A 20,525-nucleotide genomic window follows, 5' to 3' on the forward strand; every position below is an offset into this window, starting at 1 on the left:
CCGGGTGGGGTCACTGACACCCAAGTATGGAGGCCAATATTTTTCAGAGATTTTCTCAAGAAAACATAAAATTTTAATCAATCACGAGACTTTTTCCTTGCGCATGCACACGTACCCAAACACACATACACACAGAGAGAGAGAGAGAGAGAGAGAGGATATATTTTTGTAATTTTTCTCGAATTGTAATAGAGAGAAGAGCATAGGATGCATATAGCAAGAAAACAGTAGAATTCAGGACAACTCACACAAGTTTCCTAGCAAGGATGCCTTCAAAGGTGATTCCCGGGCCAAAGGCCAGAATGAGTCCCCACTCACTATCCTCCTCCCCTTTCTCCCTCAACTTCAAGCTTTCTTGTATCATGTACTCCATCACATAGACAATAGTGTTGCTGCTTGCATTCCCATAGTCCCTCAACGCCCTCCTACAACTCAACTTTTCAGGCAACAGGTCAAGACTCTTCTCCAACCTGTTCAGTATGGCTGGCCCACCTGGATGAACTGCCCAAAACATCCCATTGTATTGATGATCCCCTTCAAGTAACCCTGTCTTCTTCATCAACTTCCTGCAGAAGTCCTCCACATGGTCCTCAATTATCTCTGGGAGGTCCCTTCCTCTGTCAACCTCGCATCGATGGTCTTCTCTGTGTTTGGTAAGAAGCTTTGGACTGCATAATGCAGCTCAAAAGATGGGCTCTCATTGCCTGGAATTGGATAGGTACCTAAGATCATCGCACCCGCACCATCCCCGAACAATGCTGCACCAACAGGGTCGTACGGGCAATCGACGCTTGGCAGTCGGAAGCCAAGAATGGTTGTTTCCGATGTCGCAAGGAGGACACAGCTTCCGGGATTGTTCTCGGCGATGGCCTTGGCTACCCTTAATTAGGCCAGCAACCCCACCAGAGCTGCGCCCATGAAGTAAAGGAGGACCCTGCATACTTGAGGGTTTAGGCCGAGGCCCCTGGCTAGGTGAAGGTCACCACCAGGGAGACTGGCTTCACTTGAGGAGACATACACAAGGTGTGTTATGTCTGATGTGGGTCTTCCCCATTGCCTTGTGCCTTAGATGCCTTCAATTGCCATCTGAGTTACTGCTTCATTGGATATGTCTAGCCTTTGTCTTACTGTTGGTAGCTCCTCTAGTTCCAGCTCTGGGTACTTCTTCAAGATCTCATCCGACATCACCACGTATCTTGTTTTCACTGTGGTAGATTTGCCTGGTGAAAGTGAATACATACTATATGTGAACAACACTGATAATTTCCTTAAGAAAATGGAGTGGAACTGAGTGGAGCCTGGTGAAAAATTTGGATCCTAAGAATCCTCCCACAGTATCCTAAGGGCATGTTTGTTACATGCCCTAGGGATGTCAACTGATCGGATTTTTTCAAATATCCGACAGAATCCTACTTCAATTAATTAGGTAAGCCAAAAACCTATCTTATTATAATTGAATTCAGATATGGTTTTGAATTTTGCTACATGGATATCCGGATTTGATGGACATCAGTATCTGATTACATGCAAAAGATATGATATGAGCTTTTCTCTGTCCAAACTCAAATCTGATTCCGACTGATCAGCCTCTATCCGATAAGTTTAATACAGTTTAGGCCCTATCCGACCTGAATCCGAACTGTTTACATCCCTATACAAGCCCCCCACCCTGAGATGCATGTTTCACGCAAAAGGTTTCCCTAACTGGATACATTGTGCTTTCATTATTATTATTTTTAATTAGATATTCATTTTTTTCCTGTTTACCTGTGGCTTTTTTATATTGCTCCTGTTTATAGAAAAGTCACCCGAGGGTCTGTTTGGATGCTGGAGATGAGAAGGGAGAATGGGAGTTAATAAATGCTACCTATCCCATTTACTCCTTGATGTTTTGAAGTCAGGTTTTGGGATATGGGACGGGTGATGAGAGTCCAGATGGGCCTTTTTCAACATCCGACTCTCATCATCCTTTTCAGTCCCATCTTGACATTCATCCTCTTATCTCCTCCTCCCCCCAACACTAGCTCCCAAACATAGAGTAAAACCCTGAAATGAACCATCTAAAAGAAAACAAATTTTAACGGTACTCCACTCAACAAATCATGTGTGGAGTTTTTGACTATTTAAAAAGATTACATTGTTATCAACGTTTGTCAATTTTTTTAGATTCTTCTTTTCAATAACATTGTTACATTTGCTACCTTAACCTCTCTTCATTTTAACCGTTGATAATGATAATCTTGATATTCTTGGTATTAGCTTCACACTTGATATTGTCAATATTCTTGATCTTTATCTCATCATAACTGTTTGAGTCTTATTATTGATAGTCTTGATCATGTTAGCTTCACGTGTAGCCTTATCAAAACTTCTTACGAGAGACTCATTATTGTGTCCGATATTATTAGACGGACTGATTTCACATTTGGCCTTATCAACATCTCTTGTGAGAGTCCCACTATCATGATTGAGATTGTCGTGATCTCTATCATAAGTGACCCCACATTTGACCTTATCAACATTAGCATTATCGTATCCGATATTCTTGACGCCATTATAGCATTATCGTGCCCACATTTGACCTTAGCATTTTCGTGCCCGATATGCTCGTCCTCGTCACTAGCTCTTCTGTTAACACCATCTTCTCACCTCCTTGAATGGTTCTGAGCACTTTTTGCCAAACAACCATTGCCATGGACCGACTCCCAAAAGATAGTTTATGCTTGATGATCCAGTTTGCTCATCTTAAACATACACAAGCCAATAGTTAAACCTTGTTTTTTCAATGAGCTCATTTTTCAAAATTGAATTAGCCCGATAATGACCTGTACGGCAAAAAATGAAAATTGACCCATGTCCGAATTCATATATGTTCAACTTTTTTAGGATCATTTTATCCTTTGCACGAGCGAACCTCATGAAGTTCATGCGATATATTAGTACACTCTTCAAGTATCACAAACTCTCACTAACCGGTAGACTTATACATTTTTTTGTATCTTACAAAATCTGCATAACCAAATTTATAAACTTTATATAATTGAACCTGGCGAAACTTCGCAAATATTTTACTAAATTCACATAATCAAATCTGCAAACTTCTTGTGACTGAAACATATCGAAATTTCATAAATATTTTATTAAATTCACATATATAGTATGAAGTTCATATAATTAAATTTGAAAACTTTTTGTTACTGAAAATGCCGAAACTTCATAAATATTCTATTAAATTCACATATATAGTACAAAGTTCACATAATTACTAAATTTGTGAACTTTCTATAACTGAAACCTATCAAAACTTCATAAATATTTTATTAAATTCGCATATATAGTACAAAGTTCACATAACCAAATCTATGAACTTTTTATAACTAAAACTTGTCTTAACTTTTCAAATATTTTATTAAATTTAAATATATAATATAAAGTTTGCATAACTAAATTTGCAAACTTTTTGTAACTGAAACCTTTTGTAACTTTATAAATATTACATGAAGTGCCCAAATTGGTTATGCAAACTTCGTACTATATATGCAAATTTAGTTAAATATTTGTAAAGTTTTGACAGGTTTCAGATACAAAAAGCTCATTAATTTTATTATGCGGATTTTGTCAAGTACACAAAAAAACATGTGAATCTACCTTTTAATGAAAGTTTGAGATACTCAAAGAGTGTACCAATATATCATGTGAACTTCAAGATGTTTGCTTGTGCAAAGAGTAACATGATCCTAAAAAAGTTACACATTTGTGAATTTAAACATTGGGTGGATTTTGAAAATTATAAAGCATTTCAAGAAGCTTGTCATTTTTTCCCTACAAAAAAGTCATTTTTCAAAAGTCAAAATGAAAAACAAAGGCATTTTTATATAAGTGTTAAATTATGAGAAAACACTTTAATGATAATGAACAAGACACCTTTTTTTTTGTTTTTCACAATAAACGAGCTCAGGGATTCAAACCAGCGACCCCTTGTTATGATAGTGTTCTAACCATCCTGGTATCTCATTTGTCCTCAATGAACAAAGCAATTTATGAATGGAAAACTTTTTTCTACCTATCCAGATATCTGATTTGACCTCAATGAACAAGGCAACTTATGAATGGAAAACTTTGTTTTTCACAAGAGAAGAAAATTTTGGTGGTTAGTGTTTTGGCGGTTTTGGGTTTTAGAAGGCTTTATTTTGAGTGATATTGGCTTAGAAAGTATCAGAAATCAAAAGTTTTAATAAGGTTAAAGTCAAATAATTTTTTTTGGTCAAAAATTTAGAAAAACAGAAAGAAAATTAGAATCTCAAAATTGCTTGACTAATTCCCAGCAAAGCGGTGGTTCTCTTTTGTTCAAGTATTTATGGAAGGCTTTGTTTGGGAGTCACTGAATGGAGGTCTTGGTACAGTTTCTCCAAATCTCCTCGTGCTCTCAGCTGTTTGGAAGGAGTGATCTTGCCAAAAACACTGCATTGGGAATGGAGTTGACAGCCTCAAAACCACATTTCAACACCATTCACAAGAGGATGTTTATGACAACTCCATCCTGAATGGCACGTTTTGGGAAAACCATATTTTGGCAACACATGGAAATGGTGTTTCCATCTCAATGCAAAGTGAGCTAAGTGCATCCAAAAGGGGAGTTGAAAACTACCTCCTCCGTGGCATTAGCCATTCCAGCCACTTGGTGCCTTCGGTTATTCCAATTTCTCAATTCCCTCCAACTCCCAGTTCTCAAACAGACAAACGAAACAGCATGGTATGCAATGGGGATCTACATTTCGTTGGAAAACATCAGCAAGAGGAGCCAAACCCTATTTCTTTGATTCTGAAGACAATATAACTATCTCATTCATCATACATGAGGATGGTCTCATCGTGCTTGAAGAATGAAAATGCAATTCTCTAGAAAACTGACTACTAAATATACTCTAACCAACAGCCTTAAAAAGGCAAATTGATCCAAGGAAAGCAAAAGATCAAGTTTGCTGGTACAGACTTGGCAAAAAACTGACCATCAGCAAAATCATGCTTCTACTCCTTCCCTCTTGGGGAGCCTGTTTCCGGGAAATGCGTTGCAGGAAATGTCAACGAGAGCCTTAAATCTGTAGGGCTCATGCATGGATATTTCCGGGGAGGGTGTTGTGTGTTCTCCCCTGAAGACGCAATGTTTGCTACAGTGCATGTCCAGGGGTTCGAATGAGGGGCCAAGTATATAAGCACATGGGGCTCGTATTCCCGTGTGTGTCGGCATCACTTAGCATCGGAGTCCAGTGTGATTGCAAAGACTTAAGTACCCTTTCTTGTTATTCTCGCCTTGAAACGACGGTTCGAGAAAATGACAAAAATATCCTCCATTCAAAAAAAAGAAAACGACGGTTTGAAAAAACGACAAAATTATCCTTCATCCAGAAAGTCGAGGATGATGTTAACTCTTCAAAGTCCAAACAGCGAAACAAACATGAAACACTCGCTCTTTCTTTTCCGTTTGAACTTTTTGTCGTCATCTTCTTTTTCTTCCTTCTTCGTGAAACACTGTAAAACTCTCTCTCTCTCTCTCTCTAGAGAGAGAGAGAGAAAAAAAAAATTAAGGGAGGCAAAGAGCTGACGATCCGATGGTAATTATCATCCCCTTTCTGCTAGCAGTGGCCGAAATACTGCCCTCGTTCAACGGGCAAAACCACCCCCCCCCCCCCCCCGCCGCCTTCGAGGGACACCTACAACTGAATCTTCCTCCAATACCCCTACAACGAAGTCTTTCAAAGCACAATCCGTCTACCCCTACGTCGACAATACTTTCGATCAGGGATGTGCCTTTTAAGCCACCCTGACGCTGCTCAACACAGGCGTTCGCACCCTCAAGTCTTGGCGGGTATTCATCGAGTTCTGGCACCGCGAGGTCCTCATCTCGACCTCCAGCGTCGTGCTCTCCGATAGGACCTACCTCCCCACCAACGTCGGGAATGGCACATTCCTCTCCGGCTTCCCCATCACAGACCTCAAGACTGCCATCGAGACGGCTGACGACTACAGCCTGATCACGGCGAAGATTGTGCTCAAGGGGGCGGAGTTCGGCATCGCGATTTACAATTTACAACAGTAACGATTTATGAAAATCGCGTAGCAAAAAAAATGGCAAATCTCTAAATCGAGTAGCGATTTATGAAAATCGCGTAGTAAAAAAAATGGCAAATCGCTATGTGATTTTCATAAATCGCTATATCGAGTAGCGATTTACGAAAATCGTGTAGCGAAAAAAAAAACAGAAAATCACAGAAAAGGGTGTTACGAAAACCGCGAGCAAGAAACAACCAGAGGAAACAATAAACAAGAACAATCAAACAAAACACTTTATTGTTCTTTTTCGACAGTTACAATAGGAAAAGAAAAGAAAAAATTTATACAAGGCCCCAAAAAAAATCTTCTGGGGGGCGCTGCCCCCCTACGACCCTCCGCCAGAAGCAGCCCCCTAGACCCTCGTCCGCTGACCGCGCAGCGAGACCCATGCTGAGGGAGCCCCCAGACCCCCCCCCCCTCCTGTAAGAGCAAAAACTCTAAATCAAGCTCCATAACTCATCAAGTTAAACCATGCTACAGTCAGTGTGAAGGTCAATCGGTGCTTGATGGAACAATGTATGATCGTTTGCTGGATGTGCAAAGAGGCAGAAAGAGAAGGGAGAGAGAGAGAGGGAGAGAGAGAGAGAGAGAGAGAAATGGTTGATATTCATGGTCTTCTTCAGGGGGATTCCTTTCTCGGATAATCATGCAGTCCAAATACTGGGTCTTAAATGACCATCTTCAGGGTACTTAAGTCTTTGCAACCGCTTTTTTCTATAATCATCGTTTTATGGCACCAATGGCGAAAAGGGTACTTAAGTCTTTGCAACCGCACCGGACTCCAACGCTAACTGATGCTGACAAACATGGGGATACAAGCTCCACGAGCTTATATAGGTGGCGCTCATTGGGACCCCCAAACACGCACTGTGGCTAACGGCCATCTTCGGGGGGGGGGGGGGGGGGGGGGGGCATATAACCTGCTTCGATATTTCCGACAGAACCTTCATGTTGAGCTGGATGTTCTCCTTCATCAACCCATGGATGAAAGTACTATAATTCACCTGCATATAAAAGATGATCATTAACATTAATAGCAATCTCTCTCTCACCAACGGGGCTCTGCTTGTCTGGTAGGAGCAATGAGTGCAAATAACCTTGTATCCCAATGGTATGGTTGTATATCTGGTGGGTTCTGCCTAACCCCAGCTCTCTCTCTCTCTCTCTCTCTCTCTCTCTCTCTCTCTCATGCCAGACCCTTAAGGTGAATAAATTAATTTTTCTTTTCTTTTGTCTTCTTCTTTCATGCTTTTCTCTAATGATTCTTTTGTAAAAAAATCAAATTCACTGTATCTAGCCTTATGTTTATCATTAATCTCAAAGTGGGTTTGTCAGGCAAGGTCAGATGTTGGCCTCAGTATACCCATGTCATTTGTTATCTATATCTCCCAATGTACATAAAAACATAGAAGCACATATACTATGTGCTTGTGTCATCAACAAGAAAGGATGGGGGAATGAGATGTCGGCCTCAGTAGACCCATACGTCAAATTTGTTATACCTCCCAATGTGCATAAGAACATAGAAGCAGACACACACTGTGCTTGTGTCATTAACAAGAGGGGAACGGAGGGAATGAGATGTTGACCTTACACTTGCATCATTATGTAAACCATGCAAATGCTAGACAACAACTCACTGCATTAGTTGTTTAGGGCTATGCCAGCAAATAAGGCTAAAAAAATGCACAGGCGGTTGGCTCCCTGCACATTTATTAAAAATTAAAGAAGGTCAACCACAAGATGGACTGTGAAAACCAAAAAAGGTCTTTACCTTCTCAAGAAGGTAACCAGAACCCATGAGGGTTGTAATCAGCCATTCTTGGTGGTACCTCCTAGTAATGATGCAATCTTGAGCTATGAACTATCAACTTTGGAAAGTGGCATACGGGGATTTAAACAAGCCTTTATCTACAACTAAACACACACCTACTTTTCTCAGCAATCGTGCCTTGCACACTAACACAAGGACTCAATAAACAAAAATCAAGAATGATTGAATTGATGCTCCAATTCAACTAAACACTTTGAGAAAGAGCTAAAACCAGAAAACAATAAGCATTCTTGCAAGCCAGTCAAGAAACTCAAGCATGATACACAAAGAGGGCAATTTGTTCATATCCTAATAAGGGTTTAAACTTTAAACATCACAGCGCTGCTGCAGTAATTAGATGCAGGTTCAAGTGGGAAAAAGGAAGACCATTCTTCCAAAACTTAACAGAAGTTAACTAGAGGTGGTATATCAATGTGGCTATGTGCTTATCCCTAAAAAGTGAATAAAGAATTGGAATTCACAAGGCAACCTCATGCAGATGAGATGTGTTCTGATAATGATGATACAAGGGTTAGGCAGTGAACATGTGCAACATGGAGGAGGTAGAAGTATGGAGACTTACACAAAAACCTTATGTTAACCAGGAGTTAACCAGGAACCAAAATACTTTTTTAATTGATAGAATAGTTTTGAAGCATCAACGCCACCAGAAACCCAAATACACTGATAGAATGTTTTTAAGGCATTGATTCTCGAAGTTGAAAACATCAAATACATTCAAACACTAAGTGGTCCTCAAGAACAGGTGTTCATTATGTGGGAGTTTAATCTCCAAAGGTCCCTTAAGTGGTCCTCAAGAACAGCCAAGGAAGAAATCTTAAAACACCAGTCACAGAGATTGCTATTAGTTCAGCATGCTGATTAAATGCTGGTTTAGTTATAGAAGTGCTCTTGAAGCATCAAAAACAGCAATTTCAGATAAGAGGCACATTTAAAATGCATAAGCAGGAGAATATTAATAACAGCATTTATCAATTTTATATAGGAAATCCTAACAGCATGTGTCTGATACATATTCACTGGAAGCATTTTGCTTTATGGGGAAACTTGTTTCACCGGAACCTAGCTTCAGATGTGGGAAACTCCTAACTTCCCCGAAAGGAGGGGAAGCTTTGGGAAACCTGCTTCTAAAATATGGGAAATTTGATTCCCTTTAGTGGGAAGCCTGCTTCCTCTTCGTTCCACAAATCGACTCCCTTTCGCTTCCTTAAAGTTTTGCTCACGCTTCTTGTCACTTCCCACTGGCTTCCCCCTCACTTCCTCTGTTTTTCATATTAAAAAATTAGATTTCTTTATAACAAGCTTGCACTCTTGTTTTTATTGCACGGAACCCAAGAACATTCCAAATCATAGTCCAAATGCCAATCGAAATCTATTTGAATACTAACAACATGCAAAACTTGATATAAGTTAATGAATAAATGATTTCATTCATACAACAACAACAACAACTACGCCTTCATCCCAAAATAATTGGGGTCGGCGATATGAACCAAAAAAGAAAATCATTATGGGTCTTCCACATGAATCCTTCTCCTCCAATCATTTCTATCCAATGTCATATCCTTGGTGAGGTTCAAAGCATTCATATCCTTTCCTATCACCTCCATCCATGTCTTCCTAGGCCTACCCCGACCTCTTTTAACTAATATATTTTCCCATTTCTCCATCCTTCTAACTGGAGCATCATTAGGCCTTCGCCGAATATGTCCAAACCACCGTAAACGATTCTCTCTCATCTTATTTTCAATGGGTGCAACGCCTACCTTCTTACGTATCTCCTCGTTCTGAATCTTATCTTTTATTGTATTTCCACACATCCATCTCAGCATACGCATCTCAGCTACACTCATTTTTTGAATATGGTGTCTCTTGGCAGCCCAACATTCTGTACTATATAGTAAAGCAGGCTTAATAGTCGTCCTATAAAACTTTCCCTTCAACCGCAATGGCATTCTACGATCGCACAACACTCCAGTTGCACTTTTCCATTTCATCCACCCAACCTTTATCCTATGATTTACATCTCCATCAATTTCTCCATACTTTTGAATGATAGATCCCAAATATTTGAAACAATCATCCACCGGTATTTCATTCATAATGAACAAAAATACATAAAAGAAATAAATATTAAATACATAAGAGTCTCACTACAATATACTCAAAACACACACAAAAGAACCTAAAACTACCCATCACTCTATCACCCACAATAGACACACACCCCATATATAGACAGAAAAGAAAGAGATAGAGTAAAGAGAGGAGATAGAGAGTGCTCTCTAGCCATTGGACTAGAAATCTAGCTGTTGGGCTTAGTTCCCAACACAAATCTAGCTGTTGGGGCTGAGTTCTCAACATAAATCTAGTTGTTGGCCTGAGTTCCCAACTCAATGAATATATATATATATATATATACAAAAAGGATAGAGTAATTTTAACACCGCCCTCAAACTTACGGTGACTCATTATGAGTTTGCAATTACAAAGAAAGAACCCATTACATAAAATGTCTTCATTTACTTTATCAAGTTCTTTCATTTGTTGCTTCCTTAAAGGATTCTCTTGATCTTCAATCATATGCTTCATTATACAAAGGGTCTTCATGATCTTCAATATCAGCAATATTTAAGAACTTGTAAATAGAGCTAATAAAACATCCCAACTATATACATATATATCATAAAGCATAAAAGATTTCAAAAATAAACTATATCAGTTATATATTATGGAGAAAGGATGGCCAAATGCACCAAAAATATAATATATAGAAAATATTTAATTAAACAATTTAACATTTTTAAATTTATTTTAAAAAATCAAAATTTTCAAATATGATGGTCATTGAGTGACTCACTTCAATAGATCATTTTAAGAAATCATAGTTCTTAATTCATAAGAGAACATAATTGCATATTATCAAAAGGATAAATGTTGTATAAAATATCTCAAAGATAAGCTCATAAATCATTAATTACTTCATAAATTCATGAAAACATGCATTATTCAAAGTCAATACTCATCTATCACGATCAAAGGGCATGGATTTTCAACCAACATCAATACCATGAAGAAATAACTCACAAAAGAATTTAAATCCCACAAAGGAGAGTAAATTACTTATAGATTTTCTTCCAAGAACAAATTATTTTTACACAGTGAAAAATATAAGAAATGATTCAAGTTATTCAATAAAGATTTAAGAAGATACAAATAATCATGGATCAATTAACTATTACATTTTAGAAGCTCTATTACATTGAAGCAATATTAACCATATAACTAATACATATATGAATAAATTATGCAATAGTTTCGAATCAATGAGAGCAAAGAGAGACGAGAGACGAGAGAGCAGAGAGTAGGGAGCAAGGAGAAACGAGAGAGCAGGGAGAGACAAGACAGAAAAAAGAGGGAGGTCCCCGACCCTAATTATGGTTGAGGCCTCCGTATTTGCCCCAAAAATTGGTCATATAGGGGCTTTGACCCCCATTTGACCATTTAAAAAACTGGGTGTTGAAGCGTATGCCTCAAGGCGTATGAGGCGTACACCTCAAGGGCTTTGCGCTTTTTACATGTGCCCCAAGGCACAAGAGGCCTTGCCTTGAGGTGAGGTGCACTTTTTGCACCTTGAGGCGCATTTATAACAACATTCATAGTATTTAAGATTTTACGAAACCATATATTCTTGCAAAATATAATTTTCATTACGATATTTTTCAAAAAAATATATATTCATAATTGAAATATATACTTCAAGTAAACATGTTTATCCAAAAACATGTCAAAAGACAATAATTTCCACAAATTCTAATTTTAATTAATTTAAAAACATATTCATTTTTAATAAATAGCCACAATATTTCAAATACATTTTTAAATATATACCATAAAGTCTAAAGTAGATAAACCAAAGAAAAATACATACGGAATACAAGAGTCTTGAGTCCAAGCCATACATCATTTCAAATCTTTATTTTGAAGCACAAACACAAACAAAATGCCAAGACCAAGATGCCTTGCTCTGATACCATGTCACAAAATAGCATGGAACCCAAGACATTCTAAATCGTACTCCAAAATGCCAATCAAAATGTATTTGAATACTAACAATATGCAAAACTTGATACAAGTTGTATGAATAAATTATTTCATTCATAATGAACAAAAATACATAAAAGAAATAAATACATAAGGGCCTAACTACAATAAACACAAAAGAACCTAAAACTACCCATCACTCTCTCACCCAGAATAGGCACACACAACCCATATATAGAGAAAGAAAAGATAGGAAGAGATAGAGTAAAGAGAGGAGAGAGAAAGTCATCTCTAACCACTGGACTAGAAATCTAGTTGTTGGGCTTAGTTTCCAACACAAATCTAGTTGTTCGGTTGAGATCCCAACAACTAGACTATTGGGCTTAGTTCCCAACACAAATCTAGTTGTTGGGCTGAGTTCCCAACAACTAGTATAAAGACAACTTTAGTTGACTTTACAATGAATATATATGTATATAAATATATATATATATGCATATATATAATATATAATATAAATATTATATTTATATATATATAAATATATATATATATATACATATGTACATATATTATATACATACAAAAAGGATAGAGTAATCTTAACATTTATATCACTTTATATTTGTCTTCATGTCATTTCTTATTTGCTTCCGTATGCGCTTCATATTACTTTCCATGGGTTTCATTTTCATTTTTCACACACTTGCATAATCGCATCCTGCTTCCCGTTTCAGACTACTTTTTAGCACTTATTTCCATGCTTCCGCTTCATGAATCACTTCTTGTATCCATTTTTTTTCCTGGTAACCATGGTCTGATATAGGTCATATGTTGGACCAACTATTCAATAAATAGTTACACAATTCTGACACAAAGAAGAAACTTATGAAAGCCATCAAATTTATATCAAATCCATTTCATAGTCAGGAGGTCTAATGAAAATGCAGAAATTGTTCATGTGGCAGAAGAGAAAGATGAATCAGCCAGAGTCCAGATTTGAGCTCGTGTTAGGTCATGTCATGAGTTGTAGAACTTAACCTATTGTAACAGTTCCCTTCAACTCCCAAGTCTGTTTCACGCTACTTAAAGAGTACAGAATTATCTTTTGATGACGATATGGCTGAAATTGCCTATTCATGGATCCCTAGTTGTTTGAACCTCTTAGATTCTCTACTGTGTCACATTCGTCATGCATTCACTAGAACTGATGCTAGTATACATGCAGATGGCAGAGAGAGAGAGAGAGAGATGACATTTCATACATCCATTTTGCATATGTGATTATTTGTTCAATGCATTTAAAACACAAGCCTTTGGTTGAAGAAAGAACCCAGTCAGCTAGTCTAATGCAATCTAAATCAAGAATTGAGATAAGCCATTGACCAAACGAGCTTCATTCAACAATGTCACGAGGAGCCTTTGCTTAGCTTCGCATAACAGTGTCAACATGGCACAACACATCATGGACACATCTAAACAAAAGTTGAACATAGTCAAAGACATGTCCAAGTCTGTGTTTGAGCTTTCTTAATGATACTGCATCTTAACCTTGTTGAAGACTGATATCTTTTTAGTAACTAATCTCACCAAAATATACAACTATAATACAAGCTCCTTGTGAAAGCATTAGATATAAACAAAAGCCACATGAAGCTGCCAAAAGCTATTAGCAACCATTCACAAACTGTATAAACTTCAAAACGGATAGCATAAGATAAGTTATTGGAGTTAAACCCATAACGACTTCCCATAACTTGGGAGTCCCCAAAACTAAATCGAGGCCGAATCCCAAAAGCTTCAAATAACCAAGGGAGTGGTAATGTTTCATCTGATTGGATCTTAGCTCACTGAGACACGCTTCTCGGTTAGCCCAGTTATTGAATTACTTTCATCAATTTACAAGAAAAATAGTCTCTTAAAAGAGATAGATAATCTATTATTTTGGACTTCCACAAGCATCATCAGCATATCCAATTAAGCAATCAAATCAATTGTTTAACTAGACGATATGTGGTCCCATTCAAATAGCAATCATTACTAACTGCATTGGGTATCTAAAAGGACTTGTAAGATTGACCTTCCAAAACTAAGAACTATCTTCCCATAGTCAACAATACGCTACACCACAAAAATTTCAAATTCTTCGAATCGACAAACAACATCTAGAATTTTTTTATCAGACTCGAACCCATAACAGATAAGCAATCTAAATAAACATTAAAAGACAACCCATTACCTTTCCACACCCTAATCACACAAAAACCAAAAAGATAAAAATGAGCAAATCAGATTTTACACCAAGAAAACTGAAATTTCTTAAGACAAGCAGAAACCCATGATTTTCCTAATCACCGTCAAACTAGTACCAAGATTACCAATCCAGGAACAGATAGTTAAACATAGACCAAAATGGAAGAACCCAATACGTAAAATCCCAAAAGAAAAGGAACCAACGAATGTAGAGAGATCATATTGAAAGCAAATAGAAGAAGGAGGGAGTGGTGTACACATACCCCATGCAGGCGGGTGTCGGTGTTGATCCTCTTAATCCGTAGGGAGCGCATGTCCCTCTTCTTGTTCCTGCGGTCCCTGTAGGAATACTAAAGCGCCTTCCCAACGCGCTCCCTCGCTATGCGTATGCAGTTCTTTGCCCTCCCTCTGAACCCTTTGGCGAGCTTGAAGATCTTGTCCTTGTTCATCCTTTTCTCTCTCTCTCTCTCTCTCAACCCCAAAGGGTTTTGGAAACTTTTATCAGGCAGGGGGAACACCGAAGGGTCGAATCCAGACCCAATTAGCTTTAACCAAGTCCCACGATCCATGGCTGATAAACGAGCCGAACGAACAGGGTTGTTCAACTGGGCTCGTTCACGTCAAGCCACTACTCAGCTCTGCTCGTCTGGCTCGAGCGAGTCGAGTCGAGCTCAAGCTCATACGAAACTGAGCCGAGTCACAAGCTGGCTTGTTAACTAAAAAAACAATTTTTTTAATAAGGTCCATAGTGAAAATGAAAACCCTAACCACTTGGTCGCCTACGTACCCAACTAAATCAATTGAGCTTCCATGTTTTTTTTTAACATGTATCACGCATAAATCCTATATAAGTTTATCTAAACGAGCAATACCACCGAGTTGGTATCCCATATGGTAAGCGGGGTTCTGGGTCAAGCTGAAGGCCCAGGTTCGAAGCCCTCTATCACATGGGGTTTAAGAGATATCTGGTGTAGGGTCTGCCTAACCCCAGCTTGCCTTTCAAAAAAAAAACTTAAACGAGCAGCTTATGGCTTGTCTTGCTGAGCCAACTTGACAATCACGAACGAGCTCTAGGTGAGCCAAACTAAGCCCAGCCATGAGCTGATCAGTTCTTTACCTGCTCTATCCAATGTTATCAGTATCGGTGCTTATCAGCCTGTATCGACCAAAAATTGATAAGCTTCACCCTTGAATCGGCTATTTTTTAACAAAACATAAAATAATACTTAAAAATAAATTTTTTTATATTATTTTAATAGTTTTAACATGTCATGTTATGATTGATACATAATAACTTTTTATTGTTTTGGGGCCCATACAAAATGATTAAGTTGAGTATCGGTATCAGCCGATACATCAGAATGGGTGGCCAAACGATTCAGGGCCGAAACAGATACTGACAACATTGGCCATACCGATGGTGGCTCTATTGGATCGGGGCTCTGATTGGGATTTGGCCCACTTCATAGCCCAAAATAAAATCCAATAATACACAATGTGTAAAAATATCATGATTAAGAAATCAATCAAAAGTGCATTCCCTAGTAAAAAGGCCATGTTGAATATATCCACCGGCTCAAATTGCTGAAATAAAAACTCGCACCCATGAGTATGGGTGTCAACAAGTTGGGTTTGGTTCAGACCCTAGTGGAACTAATCTTATACCTGATTTGAGATAATGGTATCACGTCCAAACCCGGTCCAATCGGTTGCACCATAAGAGAAACCATACCTGGATTCCATAAGGATTACATGAACCAAACCCCGAACCATACCGGATAAAATAATATTTTTTATCTTTTTTACATTGAAAATTTATGGTTCTTAGATAGAACTTGGGTCAGGCCTGGGTTTGGTATGAAATTTCATAAACCATACCCGGCTCCATATATTAATTGGACCCTTCTGGTCTGACCCGGATTCTAATTGGACCTTCTTATTAATTTATCACCAAACCCTGACCCTATAGTGTTTGATACAGGTCGGGTCTGGGTCAAACCTGACCCATTGACACCCCTATACCTATGAGCCTTAGATTGAGTGTAGCCAATATTCTTCCAATTAATTACAAGCCCAAAAAGTATCAGGTTGTTAACCTCTTAAAAACATTCTAACAACCCTAAACCTCAATTATTCAATAAATTTCAGTGTATTATAAAAACTTGATGCAAAACAAATATATAGAAGAAATAATCTCACTCCCTAGTATTCTTATGACACTAAATCACTATATAAAATGATCAGTAAGACCACAGGTCAATTGTCCACAGAAAATCACATAGAAATTCATGTACAACAAGGAATTAAAATCGGTTGCTTCTTTAATGGTTCAAATAATTAATTTTCACCCTTTAGACTTAAATGAAATATTCAATTTCAATACAGCATGCACATCTTAATTTTTATTAAAGAATACCTATAAATACGAAAATTAACCGCAAAGTATAGAGAAAAAAATGTCAAAAGATAGGTTCAAGTAAACTTACAAATGTTGCTATTACTAAATGTGAGAGGGAAAGGAAATAAGAAAAAAAAAACAGAAATAGAGAGGCAGTGTTTTTTCTAACAATGGAACACCAGAAATTCTCTATTCAAATTCCATTGATTTGTTTGAAAAAGTTTATCTTTCTATCTTTTTTTTAGAAGAAACACGGGAGACTATGCTCCAAAATCTATTAATAATATCAAACTTTATATACGATGATAGGACAAGATCTAAAAAATAACCTATAAACTTTATAAATTTCAAATATTACAATGAATATTATTAAATCGAATATGGCATATCCACGTATGATTGCAATTAAGTATAAAATTTTATTATTTTGTTTTTTGAGAAACAATCACATCCCTTTTTTATTTTTTATTTATTTAAAATAATCATAGTATGAGATTAGCTTTACACTTCTATACATGATCCATATGATATGACAATTAAAAAATGTAAATGAAATCTTCATGACCTAATCAATGTTCTAAATTATAATTTTTGACAATAAATAATTGATTAAAATACCTAAGCTTATCCAAATGGACAGTTGCAACTATAAACAAACATGTAATCATAATCAACAATCATAAATATAATTTTAATTAATATCATAAATAAGATCAAGCTTATTTAAATAAGCAACTGAATCTGCCAAAACAAAAATAGTTTGATTATCATAAAATTTTGGACATGAAATGAGAAAAATTTGTTTTTGGCAAGGAAAACAGAATTTAGAAAATTAAATAAGCTTTCCAATGCATCAAAATTCATTAAATTATAATATACGGTTGCAAAGTTATTGATTTTACAAGTTGACCATGTCAAGTGTTATCTGATTTTGAGTATGATCTGACCCAAGTATACGTACAAGATTTAAGCATGAATTTGAATAAATAATATATATAAATAAATAATGATATTAAAAAATGAGAAAAAGAAAATGTATATTTCACCTATCAAAGTTCTTAAATCCATGTTGATTGAAAAATAAAAAAAATAAGGCACAAGGCTATATCAACTTACTTTAACTTGAATCACCATCAAAATAGAATTGGGAGAAAACTTTTGTGTTTACCCTAGGTTTAGGAGCACACTGAAGGAGGTGAACCTCGACCTGTTTCTTGAATACATGGTACAAGGTTACCCAGAACGATTTCTCTATTACTCCTGCCTAGAGTGAGACCCTCTATTTATAAAGTATGGGGATTTCAGTCTCCGATTAAAAAAAAAAGTTTTAGTTGATGCCAACTTTCAACTACACTTTCTTAATTGATAAGGACATCCCTCATTAAGTAATAATTTTAATTAAAATAAAATTTTAAAAGTTGTAGAGATTTTAGGGATACCAAAAATAAAATTTAACAAATATAATAATTACAAACATGTCTCTAAAATAATATTTACAAAATTCTTGTCTACCAAATCATGACTTTTACTCAATATATGCATATTTGCTAGCATACTAACTAGGACCACGTTGAAAGATGTACTAGAGGTTTGGCCTTAATATAATGAGCTAACATCAGTTACCATTACGAATTAACATAAAAAAAAACTTTGCTCGCCTAGTACATAAACATACAGTACCATTATAGAACACATAGATTGTCAAATACCAGAGTTCATATAGTCAATCATATCTCGAAGGCTACTAATAAGTGTGGTTATTATTGTTTCTTTTCAATAAGGCTATCTGCTCCTAAGTATATCAAAATTCTTAATTGACAGAGAGATAATGTTGGGTCTACTGCAAGCATGTGTGTTGCATGCTCCACTATCTCTGTTGGGTTCTCAAGTAATTTTTCCATACTAGCATCGTGAGTAGGTATATCTCTTGAATGCATCATCTTCAAGAGACCCTATTGCAGAAAAATAATAAAATACACTGCATCACCCCTACTCACTCGGGCTTATACCCCTAACCTGATTTGTGATATATCAAAAGGAATGTATTCAAAGTTTTAAGGCTGACATTTTTTTGTCAAAATTGACATAACTTATATAAGTTTTCAAATGAGTTCATCCTGCAAACCAAAACTAGTAAAACTATGATAAGGTCTTCCACAAGTCATAATTGCATGCAATATAAAAACAACAATTCATGAATCTAGTCATGGTCATATTTGAATATCCGTAAATTTTATCAAAAGTTATGCAAGGCAATATAAAATATTCAACATCTTCCACTTGACCTAAATAACTTTTTGAAGATAATATAATTTCACTTTATCAATTTTTACAGTTAACAAAATTATAAGCATTGCTTTTGTGCTAAAAAAAATAGGGCAACTTGTTTCTCATAAATTTAATTAACGAATAGCAAGTTGTCATATGTTTTGACATGAAATCACAATTTTTCATAAATATTATCTTGCCCATTCACAACCTTATGAGAGAAAAATTATGTTCATTTTTTATATAAGGAGCATGTCAAACTTTAGTGTTTATAACAAGGAACATGTCAAACTTTAGTGTTTACAACCAGGCGCATGCATATGTAAGTTTTAAACTTGTGACTTGAACTTGATGATATTCACATATTTTTCTATTGGGAAAAAATTCTACATGAATCATCACAAAAGAATGATGCATATAAATACATCTCATAGATATTCATGTCAATCATATGGTTCTCAATTCATGCAAGTAGATGTGTTCATAATTTAAAAAATGCATGATTATTTACTCTTATAGTGGATAAAACAATATTAGATTGCAAGAGTACATCCACTACAGAAATATACATAATGAATAAAAGGGTAAAAGACAATGAATTTAATACTAGCATTTATATAACCATGCAATAAAAGATTTCAGACCTTATGTACAAAACATGTGATATGATATCTTTTATGTATTGCTACTTGATTGCAATCAAATGTTATAATTTTGTCTTACTTAAATATTGATTGATGATCTTACACAGACTTTTTTTCATAAAAAAAATTTCACGTGTGACATATATTGAACCTATCGAGTTAGCCTAACTGACTTAGTCCACTGACATTCTTTTTCCTTCTAGGTGGAACCGACTAAAGGTCTTTGATACCCTTTTTGGTGTGTTGTACATATAGGTGTCAACGGGTCAAGTTTACTCAAACCCGACCTATACCAAACCCTATACAGTCTGGGTATGGTGATAAATAAGAAGACCTTATTAAGACCTAGGTCCTGACCCAAAGGTCCAATTAATACATGACTTCAAGTATAGTTCATGAAATTTTATATTGGAGTCAATATAAAATTCAAGAATTTTTTATAAATTTTTCATGATTATTCAGAAATAAAAGTGGAATTTTACCAAAATATGGTGTGCAACTTTAACTGAGATTTAAATTGCATTTAAGTTTTTATTTGGCATTTAATTATTGATTTTAAATTAAATATGCATTTAATTACTGATTTAAATTGAATTAATATGTAGTTAGAATTATATTTAAATTAATAATTAATTTAGAAGGCATTTAAATAATATTTTATAATTAACCAATGAGGGCATCCCATATGAAAAGAAGGGAGAAGCTTCTTCTCCTCTCTTTCCCCTATTTGGAGTGTGGTGGTGGGGACACCCATTAGGGAAACCCTAGTAGATGAGTGGAAAAGCTTGTAAAAGTTTCTCCCTTTCTCTCTCCAACCCCCCATCCCCCCCCCCCCCTAGCCGCCACCCCTAGCTCTCTCCCTCTTTACAAAAGTTGACCTCCCTTCTATCTTTTTTCCTCATACTACAAACCCTAACCCTAGCTAATTTCCTCATTATTTGTAACCCCTCATCTCACCCTCAATTTCACTGAT

The 20,525-nt window shown here is 36.3% G+C and overlaps 1 pseudogene; it reads right to left on the bottom strand.

The window, feature by feature from the left end:
* Positions 1 to 244: 244 nt before the first annotated feature.
* Positions 245 to 1,212, bottom strand: LOC149817894 (type III polyketide synthase B pseudogene; annotated as a pseudogene).
* Between the last annotated feature and the right edge of the window lie 19,313 nt (positions 1,213 to 20,525).

This window comes from Nuphar pumila, chromosome 13 (assembly GCF_984573655.1).
Source record: "Nuphar pumila chromosome 13, dmNupPumi1.hap1.1, whole genome shotgun sequence".
Lineage (NCBI taxonomy): Eukaryota > Viridiplantae > Streptophyta > Magnoliopsida > Nymphaeales > Nymphaeaceae > Nuphar > Nuphar pumila.